General features: G+C 47.3%; 1 long non-coding RNA gene across 1 annotated transcript; it reads left to right on the top strand.

The window, feature by feature from the left end:
* Window positions 1-16,103: 16,103 nt before the first annotated feature.
* Window positions 16,104-22,010, top strand: LOC138527618 (uncharacterized). Its single transcript, XR_011283959.1, has 5 exons — window positions 16,104-16,226; window positions 16,364-16,499; window positions 16,781-16,845; window positions 16,970-16,996; window positions 17,891-22,010. It is a non-coding gene; the product is annotated as an uncharacterized lncRNA (long non-coding RNA).
* The last annotated feature ends 1,450 nt before the right edge of the window (window positions 22,011-23,460 follow it).

The following is a 23,460-nucleotide window of genomic DNA, read 5'->3' on the forward strand; positions in this document are numbered from 1 at the left end:
CCTTTGGAATCAGAGACGTGTGGCGGGATCTTCACCCGGAAGGCAGGGAATTCTCCTACCACTCTGGGGTACATGCGTCCCTGTCACGCCTGGACTACTTTTTTATACCGGCATCAATAATTCATACAGCGACACAGGCAGAATACCTCCCAAGAGGCATCTCGGATCACTCCCCCCTGCTCATGTCCATTGCAACATACAAACCACTCCCACCTCCAGTATGGAGATTGAACAATTACTATCTGGGATCCCCGGAACTGGTGGAACGACTACAGAACGCTAGCACGACATACTTTGAAGTGAATGAAGGCACTGTGGACTCCCCCATCACTATGTGGGAAGCTTACAAAACTGTGATTCGTGGAGAAATTATCTCCTGGACCTCGGCACAAAAGAAAGCACACTTGCAATCGACAAGGGAAGCAGAAGCAACTGTCATATCAGTGGAAGAAGCGCATCTAATCCAGGACAACCCTGACACGAATAGAGCCCTGACCCTTGCTCAGAAAAAACTGCAGAATATCGCTCTGGACAATGCTAAAGAGGCACACGGAGCGATGAGAGCCAGGATTTACGAAACAGGAGATAAAGCTGGGAAGATGCTAGCGTGGCTTGAGCTAAGGGACGAGGGCCACAATCAAGTGAGAGCGATCAAAACACAAAACGCTGAAATAAAGTCAACCGATGCAGACATTGCAGAGGATTTTGCTAAGTATTATGAGAAGTTATACAGCGCACCCCAGCTCCCCACCGAAACTTCTGTGCTGGATGGGATAGTCCTTTCTTCTCTCACTGCAGAACAAACAGCCATGCTGGAAGTGGAAATCACAGAAGACGAGATAGTGGCAGCTATGATGCACCTTCAATCAGGAAAGACACCTGGTCCGAACGGCTTCCCCATTGAAACTTGGAAGAAGATAGGTGCAACTGAGGTGGCCCCACATCTATTTAAATTGTATCTATGGGCCCGAGACGAAGGCAGCTTACCAGCAGATTTAAGGAAGGCAACAATAATTGTTTTACCCAAAGCAGACAAACCTCCGGACGACTGCAGCTCCTATCGGCCAATATCTCTGATAAACAGCGAGACAAAGGTACTAGCGAAGCTGCTGGCCCCACGACTGCAGCAGGTCATAACATCCCTAATACACTCAGATCAATGTGGCTTTATGCCTGGCAGATCCACGAGAATGAACATACGCAGACTGCACCTGGCCATTGAACGTGCCCGGACACTGGATGCTCCTGTGGGTGTACTCGCAGTGGACTTTGAGAAGGCCTTCGACTCGGTCCACTGGGAGGCGCTCTGGGCGATCATGCGTAAAATGGGGATTGGCGAATGCTTCATCACCTGGGTCCAACTGCTATATGAGGCACCGATGGCAGAGGTGAGGGTGAATGGTTGGACATCGAGATCCTTTGCACTAGGGAAGGGGACATGACAAGGCTGTCCACTATCGGCCCTCCTTTTCGCACTGGCCATGGAACCACTCGCCCAATGGCTACAGGATACGCAAACTTGGGATGGCATCCCTGGAGGAACAGAATGGGAAGACAGAGTCTCACTATATGCGGATGACCTACTGATATACTTCCAACATCCTAAAACAGCATGCCCAGTGGTAACGAAGCTACTGCAGGAATACGGAACATTTAGTGGCCTGAGGGTGAACCGATCTAAATCTACATTGTTCGCTTTGAATCATCTTGTAAACGAGACCCCTGAGCCCTGCCCATACAAAATCGCGCATGAACAGTTCCGATATCTGGGTGTCCAGATCACAAGAAATCTTGACGACTACACATTAAACAACCTGCAACCTATTACAGACAGGTTCACAAGGGACGTGCAACATTGGAAGTCCCTACCCTTGACCCTTTTAGGGCGCGCTGCACTGTTCAAGATGCTAACACTTCCACAGTACTTGTATGTACTACAGGCTGCTCCACTGCACATACCGACCAGGACGTTCCAGGAGATAGATTGTGTGCTCAGGCAACTACTGTGGGGAGACGGACACCCGAGAATAGCCCTTCAAACATTACAAAGGTCGATTTGGGAAGGAGGCATCGGTCTACCAAGATTGCAGACGTACTATTGGGCCAGCCAGATGGCGATAATAAACGATGCTTTACACGCCAACCCAACACTACCACATGTGAGGGCGTCCCGCCCCATGGAACTGTACGCAGGAACACGTAGAACAACCCCTAGAGACATGACCTCACATATACCATGCATCTGGGCAGGCTCACATACCTTTATAGGCTGAGGAGACAAAATCACTCCACTGCAGCCATTGTGGAATAATAGGAACCTCTCTGAAGTAACTAAACTACCGAAATGGCCAGCGTGGAAGAGACACGGTATAGAAAAAGTACAGGACATTCTGAAGGAGGGAGTCGTAACACCTTTTGATGAACTAGTCTCGACCTTCGGCCTTCCGGAAACAGAGATATACCACTACACACAGCTTCGGCATGCTCTACAGCAGTACCTCCCAGCCCTCTCCGACATGGCAGACTCTACCCCGCTGGAGAGGAACATAGTGGTAGACCGTATCCCGGCCAAAGTCACTACTGTCATGTATAGTGTCATCACCTCCTTTTCCACGCCAGAACTGGAGCGACTAAAGTTGAGATGGGAGGCTGACGTTGGTGAAATTATGCCTGAAGACTGGGTCCAGATCCTAATGTACCCCAGGGAAGTCACCATATCAACCAGACTACGCCTAGTACAACTGAAGATACTACACAGGATTTATTATCCGAGAGCAGCTCTGTGCCAGTAGGGCAAAATAGCTGAGCCCAACTGTCTATGATGCCGGGAGGAAGGAGGAACCTTCTTTCATATACTGTGGGAATGCCCGGTGATCTGTCAATACTGGCAGCAGTGCTGCGATGTGCTGTCGAGGGTACTACACCAGACGATTCCCAGAGAGCCCAAACTCCTGATACTGGGAGTAGACAGCGAGATAGACTTGTCAAAATATGACAAACTCTGTCTCATGACTACAACAGCAATATGCAAAAGGAACATAGCACGCCTATGGGGGGCTACGGAACCTCCGCAAGTGGAGCAGTGGATAAATGATGTAGAAATTTGCATCGCGATAGAAAGGAGGGTTTACAGAGCCTGGGGCTGTCCTGAAAAAGCAGATAAAGTTTGGCAGCGCTGGGAAGACACAATGTGACCTGCTGAACCGCTAATATCATGATATCAGGTATCAGGAGTTGTGGACATTACAGCAAATAACTTGTTACTGTGCCAAAACCCATTACGCTGTGTATCGGAGGTTAAATGTAAGCATGTAGTGTGTCCCATATGAGAGTTTTTTCTTTTTCCATCCAATGTTACTTTTATTTCTATTATCGTTAGTAATGTCATTGTCTAAAGGCTGGCCACAGGGAGCCCAGCGGTTGTATGTTATAAAATCAATAAAAATGTGTTATTAAAAAGAATAGGAAGATATTGGTGGATAAGAGCCTTTCCAATTGGATTACTAGTTTTGCCATATATGCAAGTGTTGTGATAGAAAAGAAGCCGGAGCTCGGCGGGCGACTTTTTTATTATCTTAACACCATTGTGTCAGCACAGCGCAAGTATGATCAGGCTGCGTGGCTAAAGTATGATACCAAGTTCCGGCAGATGAAAGCTAATCAGCCTTTAATGAGGTGGGACCAAAGGGATGTAAATAGTTGGTTGGACGAGATGACCCTGGCTGGTAGGCAAAGCAGGGCCCCCCACTCCTTTCGTACAGCAGAACCTAACACTTTTCACCCTATAATAGGGCAACAGACCCTAAATCCGCATTCTGGCAGTTCAATAAAGAGCTGTGTGAGAAAGGGGCCGCTTGTAGGTTCAAGCACATTTGTTCCTTTTGTGGAGGTTCCTCCCACACTGAAAGCAAGTGTTTCAAGAAGCAGAACCACAGGGAACAGAGGAAGTGAGCATGGGACGGGGCGGGAAAAGGGGCGGCAGAGAAGGATCAGTTTACGGTGGCCGAGTCCCCAGTCATCTTTCAGGCACTGGCTTCATGGTTGAGTATTTACCCATGGGCAGCCGATGCTCATTTCTTGTACCATGGTTTCTTGGAGGGTTTTAGAATCCCTTCTACTGCCACAAGTTGTAGGTCAATCCCGAAAAATCAGGAATCATTACTGCAAGGAAGAAGATCGGGAAAGAGCTAAGTTTTGGCAGGGTACCAGGGCCATTCAGTACCCCCCACCCTTTTCTGGATTTTATCTGCTCCCGCTAGGTTTAGTGCCCAAAAAGAGGAGTGGGAGTTTAGGCTCATTCACAACTCTTACTTTGGGGGTGAATCCGTGAATGATGGAATTAACCAAGATTTATGTGCAGTGCATTATGTATCTCTCGATGTGGTGATCAGCAAACTTGTGGCACTGGGTAAAGGGGTGTTGATGACTAAGGCAGACATCGAATCAGCCTTTAGATTATTGCCGGTGCATCCGGCAGATTTTCAGCTCTTAGGTTTTCAGTTTGAGGGGCTGCTTTATTTTGACACATGTATGCCAATGGGGTGTTCCATCTAATGTGCTTATTTTGAGACATTTAGCAGGTTCCTGGAATGGTCTTTTGCCAATGATGCAGCTCCGGAGGGAGTGATCCATTATGATTTCTTGTTTTGGGTGCCTCGGGGAAGGTGTCTTGAGGTAAGGTGTTAGACGCATTCATTAGGATGGCAGCTTCTCTGGTGGTCCCTTTGGCAGTGGAAAAGACGATGGCCCTTCCACTTTTTTAACTTTCCTGGGGATAGAATTGGACTCGGTAATGGGGGGGATCGAAGCTTCCCATGGACAAGGTCGCAGAATTCCGAGGATCTTTGGACATGTGCATGGGAGCTAGGAAGGTGACCTTGAAAGAGTTACAGGTACTGGTGGGGCAGCTAAACTTTGCTTTAAGGGTGATTCCAATGGGCAGGCCCTTTTCACACAGCATCGCCAGGGCTGTGGCAGGTTTGCAAGACCAGCATCACCATACTAGATTGTCTAGGGGAGTGAAGGAAGACATGAGGTTGTGGTTGAACTGTTTGAAGCATTTTAATGGTAAAGTGCTGTGGTCCTCGCCCCAGGCCACAAGCAGCGAGCTGGCTTTGTTCACGGATGCAGCCGGATCAGTGGGGTTTGGGGCAGTGTTTTGTTTCAAGTGGTGCATGCAATGGTGGCCCACAGAATGGGCGGAGTCAGGTTTGACTAGGAATGTGCCATTTTTGGAGCTGTTCCCAATTCTAGTGACAGTACGGGTGTGGGGAACGAGCTGGCAGGGAAATGCATTGTCTTCTGGTCAGACAGTATGTGAATGGTGGAGGTGATTAACCGTCAGACAGCAAAATGTGGGATGGTGCGCCATGTCTTGAACCGCCTTATATTGTACTGTTTGCAATATAGGATTGTGTTTAGGGCATGTGATGTTCCAGGGGTCCTCAATAATGCAGCAGATGCTTTGTCTCATTTTAAGATGGTGGAGTTTCGGAGGAGGTGCCCGATGCCGGACCAACAAATGGCAGACTTATGGAACATTGGAGCCTAAGGTGCGGCACGTTAATAGCCTCCACAGTCCAGCCGAAGACTAAGAGGGCTTATGAGGAGGCAGTAGTAGCGTATGTGGGGTTTTGCAGCAAAAACGGTTTGGGTGAGACCGATAATTGTGCAATTTAGCCTCTTATTTGCAGGAGTTGAAGGATCAGGGTGGGTCACTGACCTTCGCAAGACAACAAGTCACAGCAATCAGTTTGTTCTCTAAATTACAACGGTGCGCGGATTTCGCAGCTCACTTTGCAATAAGAAAAGCATTCCAGGGTTGGGCTAGGGCAGTCCCCACACCGCCCGACACACGCAGGCCGGTTACCTTGGCCATTTTACAGAGTATGTTGGAAGTCCTACCAGCTGTGTGCGAGTCTGCTTATGAGGGTGTGCTATTTGCCTCAGCATATACTCTGCCATTCTTTGGGGCCTTTAAGGTAAGCAAGCTGGTGCCTGCATTCGGGATGGACCAGTTGGTAGGAATGAAGTGGGCCCACACTCTTCTCCTGCCCGATAAAGTGAGGTTGTATCTTCCTAAGTCAAAAACAGACCAGTTGGGTAAGACGGCTTGGATAATATTGGGCCTCATTCCGAGTATGGAGGTAATCATGGCGCTATTTGCGCCATGACTACCTCCCATACCGGTACCGAGTCCGCCCTGGTTCAATGGGGACTTACTGGTCTATTCCGACCTTTGCGGGACCGGTAAGTCCCCGTTGAAAAAGCCATTCCCGTTTGAGCCCCCATAGGGCTCAATGGGAAGGGGGAAGGCCTTAATAACGGTACCGCAAATTGCGGTACCGTTATTGGCTCTGAATTCCCTTAACGGGTCCCATCCTTAACGCCTGGTAAAACCAGGGAACCCGGAATAGGGCGCAAAGGGATTACCGGCACCGGTGTCCTTAACGGTGCCTGGTATCCCTTTGCGCCCAACTCGTAATGAGGCCCATTGTTTGCTGCCATGGGTGTGGTGTGGTGCCCGAGGGCTGGGGTGTTACATATCGGTAAAACGTGCGAGCATCCTAACTGTCTGGTCCACGCTGGGGGGGGGCTCCATTAGCGCAATTCCAGTTTACAAGGGTCATGCAGAAGGCATGCCAGGCAGTGGGCGTATCTCCAGTGGATTTCATGTCCCATTCATTTCGCATAGGTGCAGCCATTGAGGCAGCAGGTGTGGGCCTGCCCTTGCAGGCCTTACAGCGCATAGGAAGGTGGAGGTCTGACTGTTTTCAACGCTATGTGCGGCCGGCCGTTGGCACAGCAGTAATTGACCCGTGTTAATTACTGCTGTTCATTTTCCTTGCAGGAGTGAGTCCCACGCCAGGGGTGACTTGGGTGTGCAGCCATTCTTTTGTATCAAGAGCGGTGGTGAGGCTGAAAGACCCGGTGTGGCATAACAAACAAATGTACAGCGGTTTTATGTGTTACTTGTTGGGAGCAGGGGGCATGCGCCTCAGGCAGCTCCGGAGATTATTTTTGGAGACATTGGAGCAGGGGCAGGTGCCGGATCTAGAGGTTTTGGTACTCCATGTAGAAGGGAACGACTTAGCCAGGTGGGGCAGGCGGCAGGTGAGGGAGTTCACTGTTAATGAGATGGCGTTTCTGGCGTGCCTTTTTCGGGGTACAGTTGTGGTCTGGTCAAAAATTATTCTGAGGTGGGATTGGGGGCCAGAGGTGAGCCCCTAGGCCATGTACTTAGCAGTGAGAAAATTAAACAGCTAGTTGGAAAATTAGGCACGGCCTGTTAAGACTCTCATCCTCTGAATTGTTTAATACAGATGTGTGGATTTCTCTCAAGAGGGAGTGGACGTATTCATTCACAATATTTTAGGGAGTATTCAGCGGTACATTTGTCTGAGCGTAGGGGCGAGGGCCATTGGACAGTAGCCCAATCTGCCGTGTGGTGCTATGGACAGGGACCTACACAATTGGAGTGTAAAAATATTCGGACCATGAACAAAATGTTGCACGAAGAAGAAACAGGAATTTGCTAGCCGGGTTCTGGGTTGAGGGGTCTAATCGCATCCAATAGGCCAAGCAGGCGAGGACACCTGGGGTGGCTCCTCGGGGTGCCCATTGGGTGGAATGTTAGCCCAGGCTTGGGCCTTTGGACTGTCCGGCTGGACATTGGACTTCCTTCATACAAATAACCCTGGGCCAGCTCAGAAAGCCAGTAGGCCAAACAGGCATCTGGCGGGTCGGCTGAGGGTCAAGGTCATGTGCAACCGAAGAAGAACATTGTAAATGAACTATTGGGTCCCCGTCATAAGTGCTGTGCAATTTTAATAAAATACGGCCTGTTTAATTCCAAAAATCTGTCGTATCTTTTCTGGAGTGAAATTACTTTACATAATGCTACCATCCATCCGGAAGCCAGGGGCCTACTACGATTGCCCCCTTAAAACTTACTTTGATTTGGAGGTGTCAGTTTCTATGTGTTTACCTTGTGTTTGAACAAATACAGCCCTACTTGTATTAAAGGGGGAAACTGAATATGCCTTTATCGTCAGTGCTCTGTGCATGTCCCATAAAAAATATTCAAGCACTATGTCACTGTTTCACCTGCTTAAACTTGGAAAAAGGCTAGTTGTAACAACAAATAAATGCATAGAGCAAAAAATAAATGCTGTTAAAATGACAGAAAATAAATATGGAAACATACAGACAGAATGTAGAAAGAATAGATACCATAAAACTAGGAGTCTTAAATGTACTCTCCTAAATGTAAAGAATTCTATGACTTTTTCTCTGCAAATCGTTTTTTCTCATTTGTCAAAAGAGATGATACACTGGGCCTGATTCACAAAGCGCTTTTCAACGGCATAGTCTCATTTGTCCCCGAAATATGGCACACAGGGTTTTAGCTACTGAATGTTATTTCCTGCTGCAGCCAAAACCTTCTCAGACTATTTCTCTGCAAGTATCATCTCTCCCTCATAAAAAAGATAATGCGTTACAGCCGTGCAATGCATTGTCCCCCTGACACCAACACATCCTAAGACTTTTCCTCTGCTGTTACTATTTATCTTCATTACCAAGTAATGGTGTAAAGTTACAGCCTCTGAGTGAAGTCTTTTTTCTCTGCACATTTTATTCACTCTCTTCCTTCACAAAATAGTACCATACAGAGCACAATTGAATGTACTCTCTTGCTAAGACTTTTTCTCTGCAGCTAATATTTTCCCTCATTCCTTCCAAAACAATTGCATGATGAGTTACTGCCACTGAGTATATTCTCCTCCTCCCTCCAAAGAATTCTATGACTCTTTTTGTGCAGCAATTATCTTTTCTAATTTGACACAATAAAATGTTACATTAGCTTACAGCTACTGAACATATTCGCCTCGTGACATAAAACAAATTGTAAGACTTTTTCTTGGCAACCTGCATTTTCTCTCGTCATACAAAGATAGCACATTGTGCTAGGACTACTGAATGTATCTCCTCTTGGCTCCTTAGAATTGTCAGATGTTGACTTTTCATGCAGTATTTTGTCTTTTCACATAAAGATGGTACTCTGAGTTACAACCACTGGATATAATCTGCTGCAGTTAGCTAATGTGATTGAAAATAATCTCCTGCCCGACTATTATTCTCAGGTTTTTTTCTATGCGATTTATATTGTCTTTCACTCATTACAAAACGATGGTGCATTGAGTAACAGCCAAGGAACATAACCTCCTTCTGCCTCTAAAGAATTCTCAGCCTTTTTTCTCCACAGCTAGTATTTTCTCTCATCTGTTGCAAAAAGTTGGTCCATTGAGCACAAGCACTGAATTTACTCTGCTGCTTCAAAGAAATGTGAATTCTTTTTCTCTGCAATTAGTACTTCCTATCATTTATCACAAATATCAACTGACTGTAACCTCCTCCGGCCACCAAAGAATTCTAAGACTTTTTGTGTGCAGCCTGAAGATGCTGTGCCTTCCTGTGGGATTTTCAGAATGGAATGTGGTGACTGAGGGGTGTTCTGGGGTCATTAGTTGCGGGTGGAACGCGGGAGTGGAGGCTCATTGGGAAGGGGCATTGCACTTTGTACTTTCAGAAAAATCATATGAACCACTCACTGTGGATGAGGATGAGCTTACATAGCACTGGCGGCAAGGATGGGATCACCGAGGGACGTCCGATGAGGATGAGTGTGGTGGAGCGAATGCGTGGCCAATAAACGTAGTGGGTTGAGAGGAAAGTGGTGATGAGTCTTCTATGGCAGAAGTGTGCATCGATGGGAAGGAGGTCCAGATTATGGCAGATTCTGGGGCTAAAATCCACCTCATTTCCCATCGGGTTTGGAGGTTGGTGCTGCAAGAGGAGAGGGAAGACGTGGTGCTACCTGATGTGAGCCCAGGTTTGGATAATATGGATATAATTGAGCTGTTGGGGTACTTTCTGGCAAACCTTGAGTTCAAGGGTCGTGAGCTGATGGGGCAACAATGTACATCATAAAGAGGGGGCACATTATTGAGGTGGAGGGAGAAAAAGAAATTCATTATTTGATTCAACCCCAACACGGTTGAGCAAATGTTGTGGGTGGGGCTAGAGTGCGGGCATGCAAGAGAGGTCAAAAGATGTTCAATTCCATGGTCATCATCAGCAGGGGAGGTCTACACCTTTGATATGATATGATATGATATGACATTAATAACGCGCCTATACACAAGTGTTTCAAGGCGCGACGAGGCAAGGGAGGGGGAACAGAGGGAAGACGGAGACAACAATCATACTAGGCCAGGTGTCATTCAGATCGCGCAAGTGCAGGGGAAGGGTGAAGGGGAACATTGCAGGGGGAAGGGGGAGAGGACAGTGCAGTACATGGGATTAATAGAATAAATAAAAACAATAAATAGAATAAATAAAGCAATAAGTAAAAGTACGGCCAGCTGGTGGCAGGTGCAAGGGTATGTGCAGAGATCCGGTGTCAAGTGCTGGTAGAGGACTGTAGGGATACAGAAAACAGTCCCTGAGTACGGGGGTTGCCAGGGAGGCAGTGCAGGTGTGCAACTGGTGGGGGAGGGGACCTGGGCCCGAGATCAGAGGGCAGCCAGGTAACCAGTGCAGTTACGTGCTGTTTCAGCCAGAGGTTCCACAGGGGAGAGGAGGAGAAAAAGCAGAAGCAAAGAGGCAGATTTTGAGGTGCTTCCGGAACCAGAGATGGCTCTCCTCAATTTTCAAGGACCACCAGCCGAAGAAAGAGATCTACCACCAACTTGCTGCATGGAGAAGCGACTGACCCTGAGGGAGTAGGAGGCAGATGAGCGATGAGCTCGAGAAGGAAGATATTTAGGAAGAGAGAGTTGAAGGTATTGCGGCCACAGGCCCCCGAAGGCCATGTGGACAATGCAGAGGGTTTTGAACTTAATCCTCGCTGCCACTGGAAGCCAGTGCTGGGATTTCAAGACCGGAGAGATACGATCCCTGGGCTTGAGGCCAAGAACAAGTATCGCGGTACTGTTTTGGATGAGTTGCAGAGTGCGGAGAGTAGAAGCAGGCAGATTTAGGAATAGGCTGTTGCAATAGTACAGCCTAGAGAGAACCAGAGCTCTGGAGACAGTGAGCTTCTGGGAGAAGGAGAGGAAAGGAAGAATTCCTCGGAGGAGATGCCGCTGGTAGTGTGACTTCTTAGAGACGTCAGAGATGTGAGGAGAGAAGGAGAGTGTGGAGTCGAAGATGACCCCAAGGTTTTTAGCCTTGCAGGTGGGAGCAGGAAGAGAGCCAAGAATGGTCGACCAGAGAGTGACAGGAAAGGAGGGAGCGGGTGTGCCGATTAGGAAAATCTCAGTCTTACTGGCATTAAGGCAGAGGTCATTGGTGGCACACCACTCCTGGATAGCAGACAGTCAGAGAAGAGAGAAGGAGAAGAGGTGGCTGAAGTTAGCCTGAAAATGAGCTGAGTGTCATCCGCATAGCACTGAAAGTTGGGGCAGAGAACGGCAATACGATGGGCAAGAAGTGCTAGGTATTGGTTGAACAGCCAGGGAGAGAGGTTAGACCCCTGGGGTACACCACAGGTAGAGATAAAGATAGAGGAGAGGAAGGACCCAAGTTGGACCTGGGAGGGTTGATCAGAGAGGAAAGAAGTCAGCCACGCCAGGGCCTGACCAGTGATACCCAGGTTATCACGGAGACGCAGAGGTGTTGCTAGGGGGGGTTTAGCGGGCTATAGCCCCGGGTCTTTTGGTTGTAGCCCCAGATAGAATCTCAGGGTCTACAACCAAAAGGGTAGCTAGCCCCGAGTCCCGACAATCCCGACATTAGTGTAGCCCCAGATCTTTTCCAGACCTAGCAACACCGCTGCGCAGACAGTTGAGCAGGATGGCATGGTTGACCGTGCCAAAGGCAGAAGAGAGATCAAGTAAGATGAGGACACAGGGGGTGTTGGTATCAAGGTTGGAGAGCAGGTCTTCACAGATGTTCAGGAGAGCAGTTTCCGTGCTTCTGGCAGCTCTGAAGCCAGACTGATGGTCATGAAGATAACCAACAGATTCAGTGTGGAGATTAAGCTGGGAGATGGGCAGCTTTTCCAGGAGTTTTTCCAGGAAAGCAGTGATGGAGATTGGGTGATAGCTGGGCAGGACGGGTCGGCAGAGGGTTTCTTAATAAGAGAGTGCACAAGGGTGTGCTTCAGGGGGGGTGGGAAGACTCCAGCGGCGAAGGAGTGGTTGCAGAAGTCAGCCAGAGCAGGAGCCAGGTAGTCAATGTGGTGCTTGATGGTTTTGGAGGAACAGGGATGAACCTGTTTCGACAAGACTTTCATAGATCAGACTTGTCTAGAAACCTTGTCAGGGGAGAACAGGGGAAAAGCAGAGAGGAGGGAGGATAGGGGGCTGCAGAAGGGCCAGAGGAAGAGCAGGGAGTAGAGGGAGGAGGGGAGAGGAAGAGAGAGAGGACAGGATGTCATGGGTTTTAGAGATGAAATGAGAAGCCAGAGCCATGCAGAGGGCCTGGGAGGGGACAGGAGAGGTACAGACTGCAGCAGGATTGGCCAGTTCCTTGCAGATTTTAAAGAGTTCGGCTGAGTTGTTAGATGCCGCAGAGACGCGGGCTTGGATGTGAGCTCTCTTCTTGGTGCAGACAGAGAGGCGGTATTACCTTTGGAGCAGGCGGCAAGCCAGTTTGTCAGAGGATATACCAGAAGCGCGCCAATTCCTCTCAGCCACCCTGCATGTGCGTTTGAGGGTGACGAGGTCTGAGTCGTACCAGGAGTTGCACTTGGCTTCAAGCGGATCCTCATGACTGGGGCAAGAACATCAAGAGTATCAGATATAGCAGAGTGGAGCATGGAGAGGGCTGTGTCAGGGTGTGGGTCAGCCAAAGGTGGTGGGTGGTGTGAGAAAGTGGCAGGGAAAGCCTTAGCAGACACGCTTCATGGGTTGGATAACCGTGAAGCTGGGTGGCAGTGCTGGAGTTGGCTTAGCCTGCAGGGTAGAGACGGTGAGCTGGGAGTCTCAGTGTTACCAAAACTGGAAAGGAGCTACCTAGAACATTATTACATTTACTGCCGAAGTCCTACCAGCACTTGTGTTTAGAACAAAAGGTATCTGCCAGAATAAGATCTTACTTGATCAAATGATAGGTAGTTGCAGGCCTGTATATAATCTTATGGTCAAGGTGAAGGAGGACTTAGAAAGTGATATGCACCTGCAGTTTATTCCACCAGTTCCCTGCTGTATAGAATATATGCATGCTCATATGATGTGTTTTTCTTTTATGTTTTCTTTTTTTATCATCTTGGTATCATGGACATCCCACTTGCTGTAACCTGATTGTTCTACTGTTTGTTTAGACTGTTTCAGCTGGTTATGTTATAATTGCATTACTTTTGCTACATTTTACCTTTGTGCACTTAAAATCAAAATGAAGGATGCATTCCACAGGTTCCCAGAGGGTAATGGACCTTCTATATTCCTGGCAAGATGAGATAATCATCTCAGGATTTTTAACAAGGTCGTGGCAGAACTGTTAGAAAGGTTTGAGTGTGAAAGGACGTTTTTCTGCTTCCAGGATAGTTCTCTTTTACTGCTTAGGTACAGGTTTTAAAGAGTCACCGCTTGATTGTCGGATTCTTCCTTTCCCTGCCCATAAATTAGGCCTGTACCTTTCTGAAATCTTCTGAGTACGACCAGTATTATATTGTTTGATTTTTAAGAAGCCACAGACCCAATACGCGGAGAGGTCAGGCCTTCAGCAAAAATGACAATGCAAGGAGTCAAGCTCTAAAGCCAGGGTACATTGATACAAAAGAATACATACAAACGATCTGAAAGGAACTACTGTGGTCCTTGCAGTTTACACCAGTGGTCGCAAACAGGGGGCCTCCAGACGTTTTGACCTACAGCTCCCATCAGCTCTAGCCAGCATATTCAAAGGTGAGGAATCATGGGAGTTGTATGCCAAAGTTCTGGAGAGCTGTGTGTTGCCAAAATCTGGTCTGCGCCCTTTCCTGCCTAACCCAGATTGCATTCCAATTCTGCAATGCTTGGGCCAAACGCAGAAGCCATTGTGTGAGAAGTCTATGTGATTTCCAGACCTCCTTAAACTTAACTGAAATGACTTCTCATCTTCCATGCTTATGCTGCTTGGTGCTCAGCAGCACAGCTTTCTTTCAAATCACCAACTTTAGCGAGACGTAAGACTATGCGCTGGCACTAGATGAAGCAAACCATCCGCGCAGAAAGAAGGGCGACTCACGACAAAAGAATCCCGGCGATTTTGCGGAGGCGGAATGAATAGCTGGCCTGCCCGTCGGTCTCTTGCTTTCGGGTTTGAATCAGGCTTTATTGGTAGTGATTGAAATCCATTACCTTATTACGGCTCTTTGGTGACCTGCGGGAAAAGAGTAGGTGGTATGGCTGATCCCCGTTCTATATCCAGAGGAGAAATATGTTGAGGTAGGAAAGCCAGGCTCGAGGCATGTTTTATTTATGTTGCCACTACTTCTGACATGTTAATCAGGGGATTGCTTTGGAGCAATGAGCTGTCCTAAGATAAATAATGGAAAATTATGAAAACAGCTGGGCCTGCGTTAGACGGCGGAATATTTAATAGTAAAGCCGGGCAATGAGCCCAGGAAAGGGGATTGGTTTTGATGAAGACAAAATATCCTGGATCACTTTTGATTTCAGGCAAAACAAATATTTTGATTTTAATTGTGGTATATCTCTACATTGCCCAGAAGTCACGTGAAACTAATTAAACAGACGATAGCGGCACTAAAAACTGAAAGTACTGTTTGCTATGAAAGCTTGTGTTAGCACTAACAGGAGACAAATCAAACATTCCTTTCAATAATACAGCAGACACAAAAGAGCTACTGTTTTTTCCCCAAAAAACATAAGTACACCAGGGGCAGTACTGTCAAATATATAGCTAAATAAAAACAGTACTTTAATCACAAAATCAGGTTTTTATTTAGCTCTTCAAACCAAATTCCTCCTGCTTTTAAGCACTATATTCAAATATGCTATTGTTACCCAATTAATGGTACTCATTTTATCTTTCTTGGAAGGATTTAGGGCTGAATCGGGCATAGTGGGAAGCAATATACTGGCGATTTTCATTACTCCTAATCCTACTCTTCCTCGTCACAGTACTTACCTCTGAGGCACCGCCTCCATTCCAGGAACCCCTTTTCAATTTCTTTTCTTCAGATGTATAATGCCCCCCACTTACCCAGCATTCCTAGTTACCAATTTCCATGCTGTTGCATTGGTCCCTCCCTTCAGGGAGGGATTGCCGGGTCGTCAGTACTGCGACGAGGAAGAGTAGGATGAGGAGTAATGAAGATTGCTGGTAAGTAGTCCGAGCATTACCTCCCCGTCCCTCTTCCTCATCCCAGTACTTACTTCTGAGGCATACCAAAGCATAGGCAACAGGGAGAGGTCCCAAAGAGACGCAGAGAGACAGAAGTGCTACAACAGCACATAGACCCTCTGAACAAACAGCGCACGGCCAGAGGCAAACCCCAACTCCAAAAGATGCAACCCAGGGGATGGCAAGGCAAGCCCGCAGAAACTGAGAACACGCAGATCGGCCTAAGCAGCAACCCAGCAAAAGCCATGCAGAGACACCCCCCGAACGGCGGCCCAAGAAGTCACCAACGCGGACCAGAACCGGGACAGGCAACCCAGCCAACCCAAGAACCATTGAGAAGACAGGCCTTAACCAAAAATGGAGTGACACCACGTAGGACCACCACCACAACCCATGGGGCTAAAGGAAACAAGAAGTCCGCCAGAAAAAACCAAGACCAATATGGGACCACATAGACCACCACCAACAAGGAGAACGCTAGAGATCTGTGTTATCACTGCAACGCCTACAATGTCGAATTTCAAATTGCTGACTCCCATTATGGCTTGGCACAGTGATCAAATAGATCACTGTGCCCCGTATTCCCCTACCCGCCTCCCCCTACCCACTTACCGTCTCAGCAGCACACTTCTGTGTGTGCTGTCATCTCTCATACTTCCCGGCATCAGTTCTCTCCCACTAACGTGGGTCTGAAGTGGCACCACAGGGTCCTTTTTGGTTCTGCTCGAGTGGCGCATGGTCACATGATTCAAATTTGAAGCCGCAGAAAGGTAACGTTACGTGTGCAGAGCGACAAGCAATCCAAGCCACGAAAAACCGATGAGAGGAGGTCTGCAGGACAGGAAGGTGCGATCCCTGCTATTATATACCCGGTGAGTGAATGGGGGATTAAATTCAAGCCCGAGTATGGGTAGTGGTTGATTGGAAAAGGAATCGGACCGTTCAGAAAGCGAACACGTGAACCGCGGCAATTGCGTTTTTAAACATATTACGTTCGTTGTTGTTTCAGTGTTGCCGGGAACAGACAGTGAGCACTGACGAGAGCCCTAGATAGGGATGACAAGGTCCGTTGCCAAACGGAATAAAAAAACAAACGGATTAAGGCATACGGGGAAGCCTTAGATCAAACATTGCACAAGCACAAGGTAACTGGTTTAAAATGAATTATATGTTCTTGATAACACATTTATGCACATCTTAGTGAGTTGATTACATAGCTGAGAAGCAATGGTGAAAGAGCAAAATGGGTTATATGCAGCTCATATTCTGTATTAAATTAAATAAATAAACAATTTATAAAAAAAAAGAACAAATCTTTTCAATAGAAGTCAAATAACTGTTCCTTCTACATAGAGGAAGATATGAAAAGATGTAGATAGACTGTCCACAAGGTTTTTATATCCAAGTTTGTATGGTGTTTTCACAGGGAGAAGTCCAGTAATAGGACACCTGTAGATTCCATGCGCAGGATTAAAAGACAATAATTGTACGGTAAGTGCGTAGAAGGCAGAATATTGTGCCTTTGAAACTTTTTTGTAGCTGATAATTTACACAAAATGGTAATTGCTACATTTTTTCTTCTTTTTTCTTTTTTCTTTTCTCCCTCCCTTCTTAGCTGTACTACCCCCTCTTCGACTTTCAGGTATAAAGAGAAGTGTCTTAAGAGATACATTCCAAGACTGGATTTAAGGAGCCATACACTTTGATGTTGAATTGTCCTGAGGGATATATTCCCATTCATGATTCAAGTAGTGTTGTTATTGTTGTTTTTGTGTACGTAGTGGGATAACGTTAGTCCCCTGAAGAAGTTCTCTCAATTAGAGCAAAATAGCCCTAGAAGAATGAAACATGTTGGGTGTTGAGCACTGTGACCTAATAACAGTGTTGTGTTACTAAAGATACTAATTGGGTGATACCTTTCAGTTAGAAAGGAGCTAAGTATTGTATTCTACTGACAAGATTTAAGGGTACCTGGACGCAAGAAGGTCCTTAAAATTGCTAAGTTCCAATGCAGAATTTGCACTACACTTTTTATTATTATTACTATTTTTCCCTTTGCACTTTGCACTTTAGTGTTAATCTACCCACAGTGGCAGAAAGACCACTGTGATGAGATAAACCACACAAAGTTATATAGCCACATGCACTGTTTACAAATATGTATTGTTTTATGACTATTTTTTACCAGATTGTGAAGGCTTTTAACCACATTGGGTTTTATGAAGATTGTGTTTTTGAGATATTGTTGTGCTAATATTTACTAATAAAAATGGATCTTTTAATCTATACATTGTAAAATAATTTATGTAAATACTCAGTACCTATTTGGTTCATGGACTGAGTAAGTACATGAGAGTAAGAAGGGAGATTTAAAGAAAGAAGTGACACATTGGTTCCTCAGTTTAAAATATGTATGTGGGATATAGGCAGAACCTTTGGGTCGTTAAAATAGCCTATAGTCTCTTTTTGTTGTATCTCCTTTTTTTTCAAAACTGTTTTTCTTTATTGTCTCCTGCTTCCATCTTGACCACCCCAGAGGAGTGTCGCCCAGACGGCAGCCAACCCACCGAGAACAGCGGCATCCAGAGGGAGCAGATGCCCACCCTTAAGCCACCAGAGAGGTCCGAGCTGCGAGGGATAGAGGCCTAGACAGAGCACAGAAGCCAAGCAGAAGAGACAACAGGCCAGGACCCATGGCCTGGCCCTCCAAGCACTCACTGAAAACAACAGGGTACACAACACCCAAGAAGCAGGAAACCAGCGAACCAGGAGACAGGACATCTAGGTACACAGAACGAGATGGACCCCCGGAAAACAAGAAAACGGGAAGCAATGAGACCCAGAAGAGGGAACCACAGCCGGGACCCACCATCACCAGCTTATACCAGGGGCAGGAGGACCAGGCCACTGGACTGTGAACTGGGCCCAAAGTAACACCAGTCCCCGGAAGAGCTCCAAGGGAGACCCACACGGAAACCCCCACACCAGAAGCATCAGGAAAACCAAACGTAAAAGCATAAACGCCAGCACCCGCAGATCTGACCCGACCAGCCAGTTGCCCAGACAGGGGAATAAAAACCACACAAAATAAGGCACCCCACCAGTGGAGCCACGAATGCGCAAACCAAATTGTCAGAGGGCAACCCATGGTAAGACCAGGAACGGAAAGCCGAAACCTCCATGGGGATTCAGAAACCCACCCAGAGGAAGGGAGGAGTGCCCCACAACAGTACGCGACCCAGAGTCCCACCAACCAGACCCCCACCAGAACCACGGGGAGAAGCATCCACCGAGCCTCCAGAAGGTGCAAAGAGCTCCAGGAAGAGCCAGCCCCAACATGGGGGTCTTGGGACCAGAGAGACCAAGAAGGAAAACCCCAGACCACGGAACCAGCACAAAGGTAGCCCACTTCAATCAGCCGAAACAGGGCCGGCCACAGGAGCAGAGAGCACAGAGTCGAAGGCTGGACCAGAGTGGCAGACCCTCCCAGACCACACCAAGAGCCCAGGCATCGAAGGGCTTCTGGACCCAACCAGAAAGGTAGGCCAGAGATGAACACCCATCAGTCTGAAACCACAGGGCACTGATACCCACACCAAAGAGCGAAGGAGGCACAGCGACGGAGGCACCCATCCGCATGGGGGACAGCAGAGCCATCCAAGACAGAGCCTGCTGTGCAGAACCCATAGAGACGGGCTGAGGGCCAGGGGAGCACTAGCAAGCCACCCGTAATCCAGAGCGAACGGTGCAAACCACAGAACCCCAAGCAGCTGCCACTTCCGCCGAGCAAGAAGACCGGCCAACCAGGCATGCAAGGAAGTTGCCCACTGCCACAGAGGCTAAAGGAGACAGCCCCCAGCAAGGGACAGAGAAGGCACAAGGAGCAGAGGAGCAAGGCCAGGGGCAGCCCACCATGGAGAATATTGCAGCAACGTCTGAAGGAAGGCACCACATAACCGCCCTTTACCAAGGAAGCTGAGACACCCCAGCCCACACCAGGGGCAGCACAGCACACAGCCGAAAAAAATCCAGAGCAACACCTCTGGGAGCGAAGAGACAGGGGCGATGAACCGGCAGGGTGGCAAGAGCACCAAAACCCCTGGTCATAACAATCCCGCCCAGCAGTGCAGTAACACAGGAAGGGGTGGCACCAACAAAACATCGGGCAGCTGCCCGGTAACAATGCAACAGGAAGACAAGCGCACCAAGGCTGTCATCCGTGGTGTAGAACCACCCACCACCACGGGCACCTACCATCACCGCACCATCACTCACATGCATGGAAGCCCTGGGCCAACGGAAAATACATTGAGCAAGATACAGTTTAATTTCTTGTACAGGTTTCAGTATGGGATATGGCGCTCGGACCCTCATAACAAGCATCAGCAGTAAAAAGATTACCATGCGGCTCTTGGGTAGTTTCATTACTGCTTCTGAACTCGCAGTGTCTGCCACCCAATACAAGATGAATGCCGCTGGGGCTGAAATATATATGAGGTTCTGGGCAGTAACTACTGCATGCAGTAAATGCTTACTGAAGCAAGCAGTTCAATAAATGTGACTGCTGCCATTTTGAAAGCCAGGTAAATCTCTCAATTTCCATCATGACAAAGGATTTGCCATCCATGCATAATGTCTGGTGCTGCTGCAAGAGAGCAGGCGAGGCCTCAGTGCAAGCTGTAGCTCAGCCACCAGGAGCTCGGTCCCTTTTTAGAGAAAGTGGTCCAAGAGGAGGAAAGAATGTTTGGCCTCCTCATGGCCAGCACAGCTTCCAGTAAGGGGACTGTGAGGAATTCAACCATCCACCTGGTGGGTGTGCGCTCACCTGGGCTTTTTTAAAATTTAAAATAAAAAATGTAATGATGGTAGATCAACCTCCGGAAAATGTGTGTTGCTAATCCACACACATTTTCCTATGCTAACCGCACAACATACACATAGACCTGTCTACTCTGGGTGGACACAGCCTACAGGTGCCTTACCCCCTGTCATTTTTAATTGGAATATGACACCCAAGAGTACATCAAGGCATCTCAGAAGGGGAGGGCAAAACCTTCCTCCTGCCATCACCAGCCTAATTAACAAAGGCTCCATGGATCCGCCCTTTCCTTTGTTAGCTGCTGGTGGTGGTAACTAATCAGAGTTAATTCAAATAAGCCCACGGGCGGCCCAGTTGCATGACTAACAAAGGACAGGAAACCCCCCAACCATGTTTGATATGCACTGTATCAACCTGAAGCTAGCTCCCGCCCTAAAGCATCAATGACCGTGAGCTGTCATGTCTGGTGGATGTGTATTCAGTAGGCAACCCCAGCAGGGGGACCCCATTCAGAGGTTAGGAGTATGTGATTTGATGAAGACAGAAAGTCTGTTCTCGCCATAGCTTCAAGTGAGACCTGCTGCTTTAATCAGGAACCACAGAGAGCTCAATTAACCAGAGAGACCTGTTGATCCACAACAGACAGGAAGGTGGGTGGGTCTTAGTATTACATGTTTTCACCCTTTTACCTTTTCTGCTGCATAGCACTCTGGTTATGACCTCATGCATACAGGAGATTGTTGGTGGGGACCCATGATTGGTTCATTAAAGTAAGCTTTGACTACACCAATGATTGTGGCCCATTTGGCTTTAAAAGAGGGCCGAGCCCCTCTTTTGGGCAGATCATCTGAAGACTTTGTAAGAAATAACAAGAACACATTTGGACCCTGGCTGAATGTACAGTCTGCCTTACAGCTGCCGCCAGAGAAGGAAGGCCAGGATGTCCAAAGAGGGAAACAATATCCCTCCCGTAAATTTCTCCCAGGGAACAGAGGAAGATACTGAATCCAGAAGACCATTCAGAAGCTCCAGAACCGGTACCCAGCCAGCACACAGTGTGCCCTGCTAGGCTCTGCAGCAAGCTTCCTAGGTGGGGAGTGCCAGAGAATCTCTGAACCAAACCCAACCCAGGACAAGGCCGGTGCCTGCAACACTCTCCTCAGCTTTGGGCCAGCCGACTTAAATGACGGCTCAAGCCCAGTGAAGAAACTAGGAGGAGTGCATCGACAAGCATTAACCAGCGTCCGCCCAAAAGGACATTTTTGAGCCAGTCGAGCCTCTCGGGCTGCCATCGACTACACCGCTGACTGTTGTCATGCCGCAGTTGCTAACGTTGTCCTTGAAGCCTCGATCAGTGCTTAAGACCAACCAACCAGCACTGAGGCGATCCTGACTCTGAGCCGCCTTGTAGTCCACCATGCAGCCGTCTTTCCAGCCTCGCTGCCTGCCGACTGATACCCAAAGCTGCTTCCCTTCTTGAACTCTTGTCTCAGAAGCTGCAAAGTGCCCTGAAACTGACTCTACACTGTCGAGCACCAAGAACGTCTACAAGCAAATATACATTGTGGTTCTGTCCCCTGGTCCTTCTCTGAAGTCCCCTAGTGACATTTTATAACCCATTGCTCCCTTTGTGTTGAAGCCAAGTAGCCTTGAACTATTGATATTAATTACTTTACCAACTACCCTTCTGTCAGTATCCAGAGTGCATCCCTTTTGTTTCTTAAAATTGCCTGTCCTCTGCATTCCTTTACAGGATGGGTTGTATTTTGTAGTGTGCTAGAACTGTCTGTTGAATAATAATAAAGTAGATATGTGCATACAACCTTTACTGGAAATCCCGTTTAGCGCTGGATAATAATTGTATTTTCGCTGTTTTGCAACTAACCAATGATCCACGACCTTGCGGATATAAGCCTGCCGTTCCATCCACGTTACCAAAAATGCGGCAAGGAGGTTTATAATTTGCTTGTTTCCAATCTGTTCGTATCCCTTCAGGTGTACTAGAGGTGTGGGCCTGATTGATGGTTTAGAAACCAATATTCATCCCTGGACTACTGGTGCCCCAGAAGTTGATTCATCAAAGGCACACACTGCGGTGGTGAGTCCAGGACCAGATGAAATCAGTCTCCACCCGCCCCAGGAGCCTTGATGAGTAGAATAGCCAGCACCACCAAAAGAGATGTTTGAGGGGTATTGTGACGGAACATTCTCAGCTGAACACAGGCACAGAAAATGGCAGTGTTCCACCTGTGACTAGAAGGCAGTAGGGTCAGAAGGCAGCTACAAAACCTGTCATCCATGAGATAGATAATTCAGAGAACCTGGATGTCCAGCTGGCCCATATACAAATGGCATGTACAGCACATGAACAGTGCATTTACATGGGAAGCAAAAGCATTACCTCAATAGATTGAGACTGCTCTGGACCAACTTCTATTGACTAAAACATTAACTGAAAAAACGGAAAAATGAACTGAAAAAAAGTATTTCAGCACTCAAAAGTTTGAAACAATATTTTGTACCCTCACTTTTAGCTCTCCTGCTTAACAGGCCGATCTGAGGCATAGCTTTGTGCTGACCCTTTACATGCATTTTTCCGGCATTATTGATGTGGGGCAAGAACCCTTTGCTACCTCCCACGAACCCACGACCCTAAAAATCCATTAAGAATAAGAATTCAGAAAATCAGAAAGAAAATGCAGACTCTGTAAATCAGCGACCATGGAGGAAACCGCTAAACATGTGTTAACAGAATGCAGGGAAAAGGGGTCACTATATACTAGGAGGTTTTGTCAACTGTTATGACAGTATAAGAGACGATCATTTCTGGCAGTATGGTCTGAATTCCGAGAACAAGGCACCCCACATTGCCTCACACTGCGAATGGAAGCAGTGAGAGATTGTGCTGATGAATCACAAGAGATTAGAATGAATTTTATGTTATGTCAAGAATGAATTAGGATATGTTTTAACTGTTTGAATGGCTAGGTACGATTTAATATGAATATGAAGAATATGAATACGAATATGAGTTATATTTTAATGAATTAATTGCATAGATTGTACGTATTTTGTATAAGAGTGATTTGTAGTTTTATGATAAATTGCATTTTTATATATGCTATGTATTTTATAGGTGTAAAGTTCAATCCGAACTGATCACATTAATAATAAATACATCCAAATAAAAATCAATTTAATATGCAGTCTAAGCCGAACCGAACCTCCCCCTCCCCCCCCCGCACCCAAAACAATGCAACGAAAAATATGGCTAAACGGCCATTCAC

Source organism: Ambystoma mexicanum, chromosome 14, assembly GCF_040938575.1.
Source record: "Ambystoma mexicanum isolate Mex_15411 chromosome 14, UKY_AmexF1_1, whole genome shotgun sequence".
Classification (NCBI taxonomy): Eukaryota; Metazoa; Chordata; class Amphibia; order Caudata; family Ambystomatidae; genus Ambystoma; species Ambystoma mexicanum.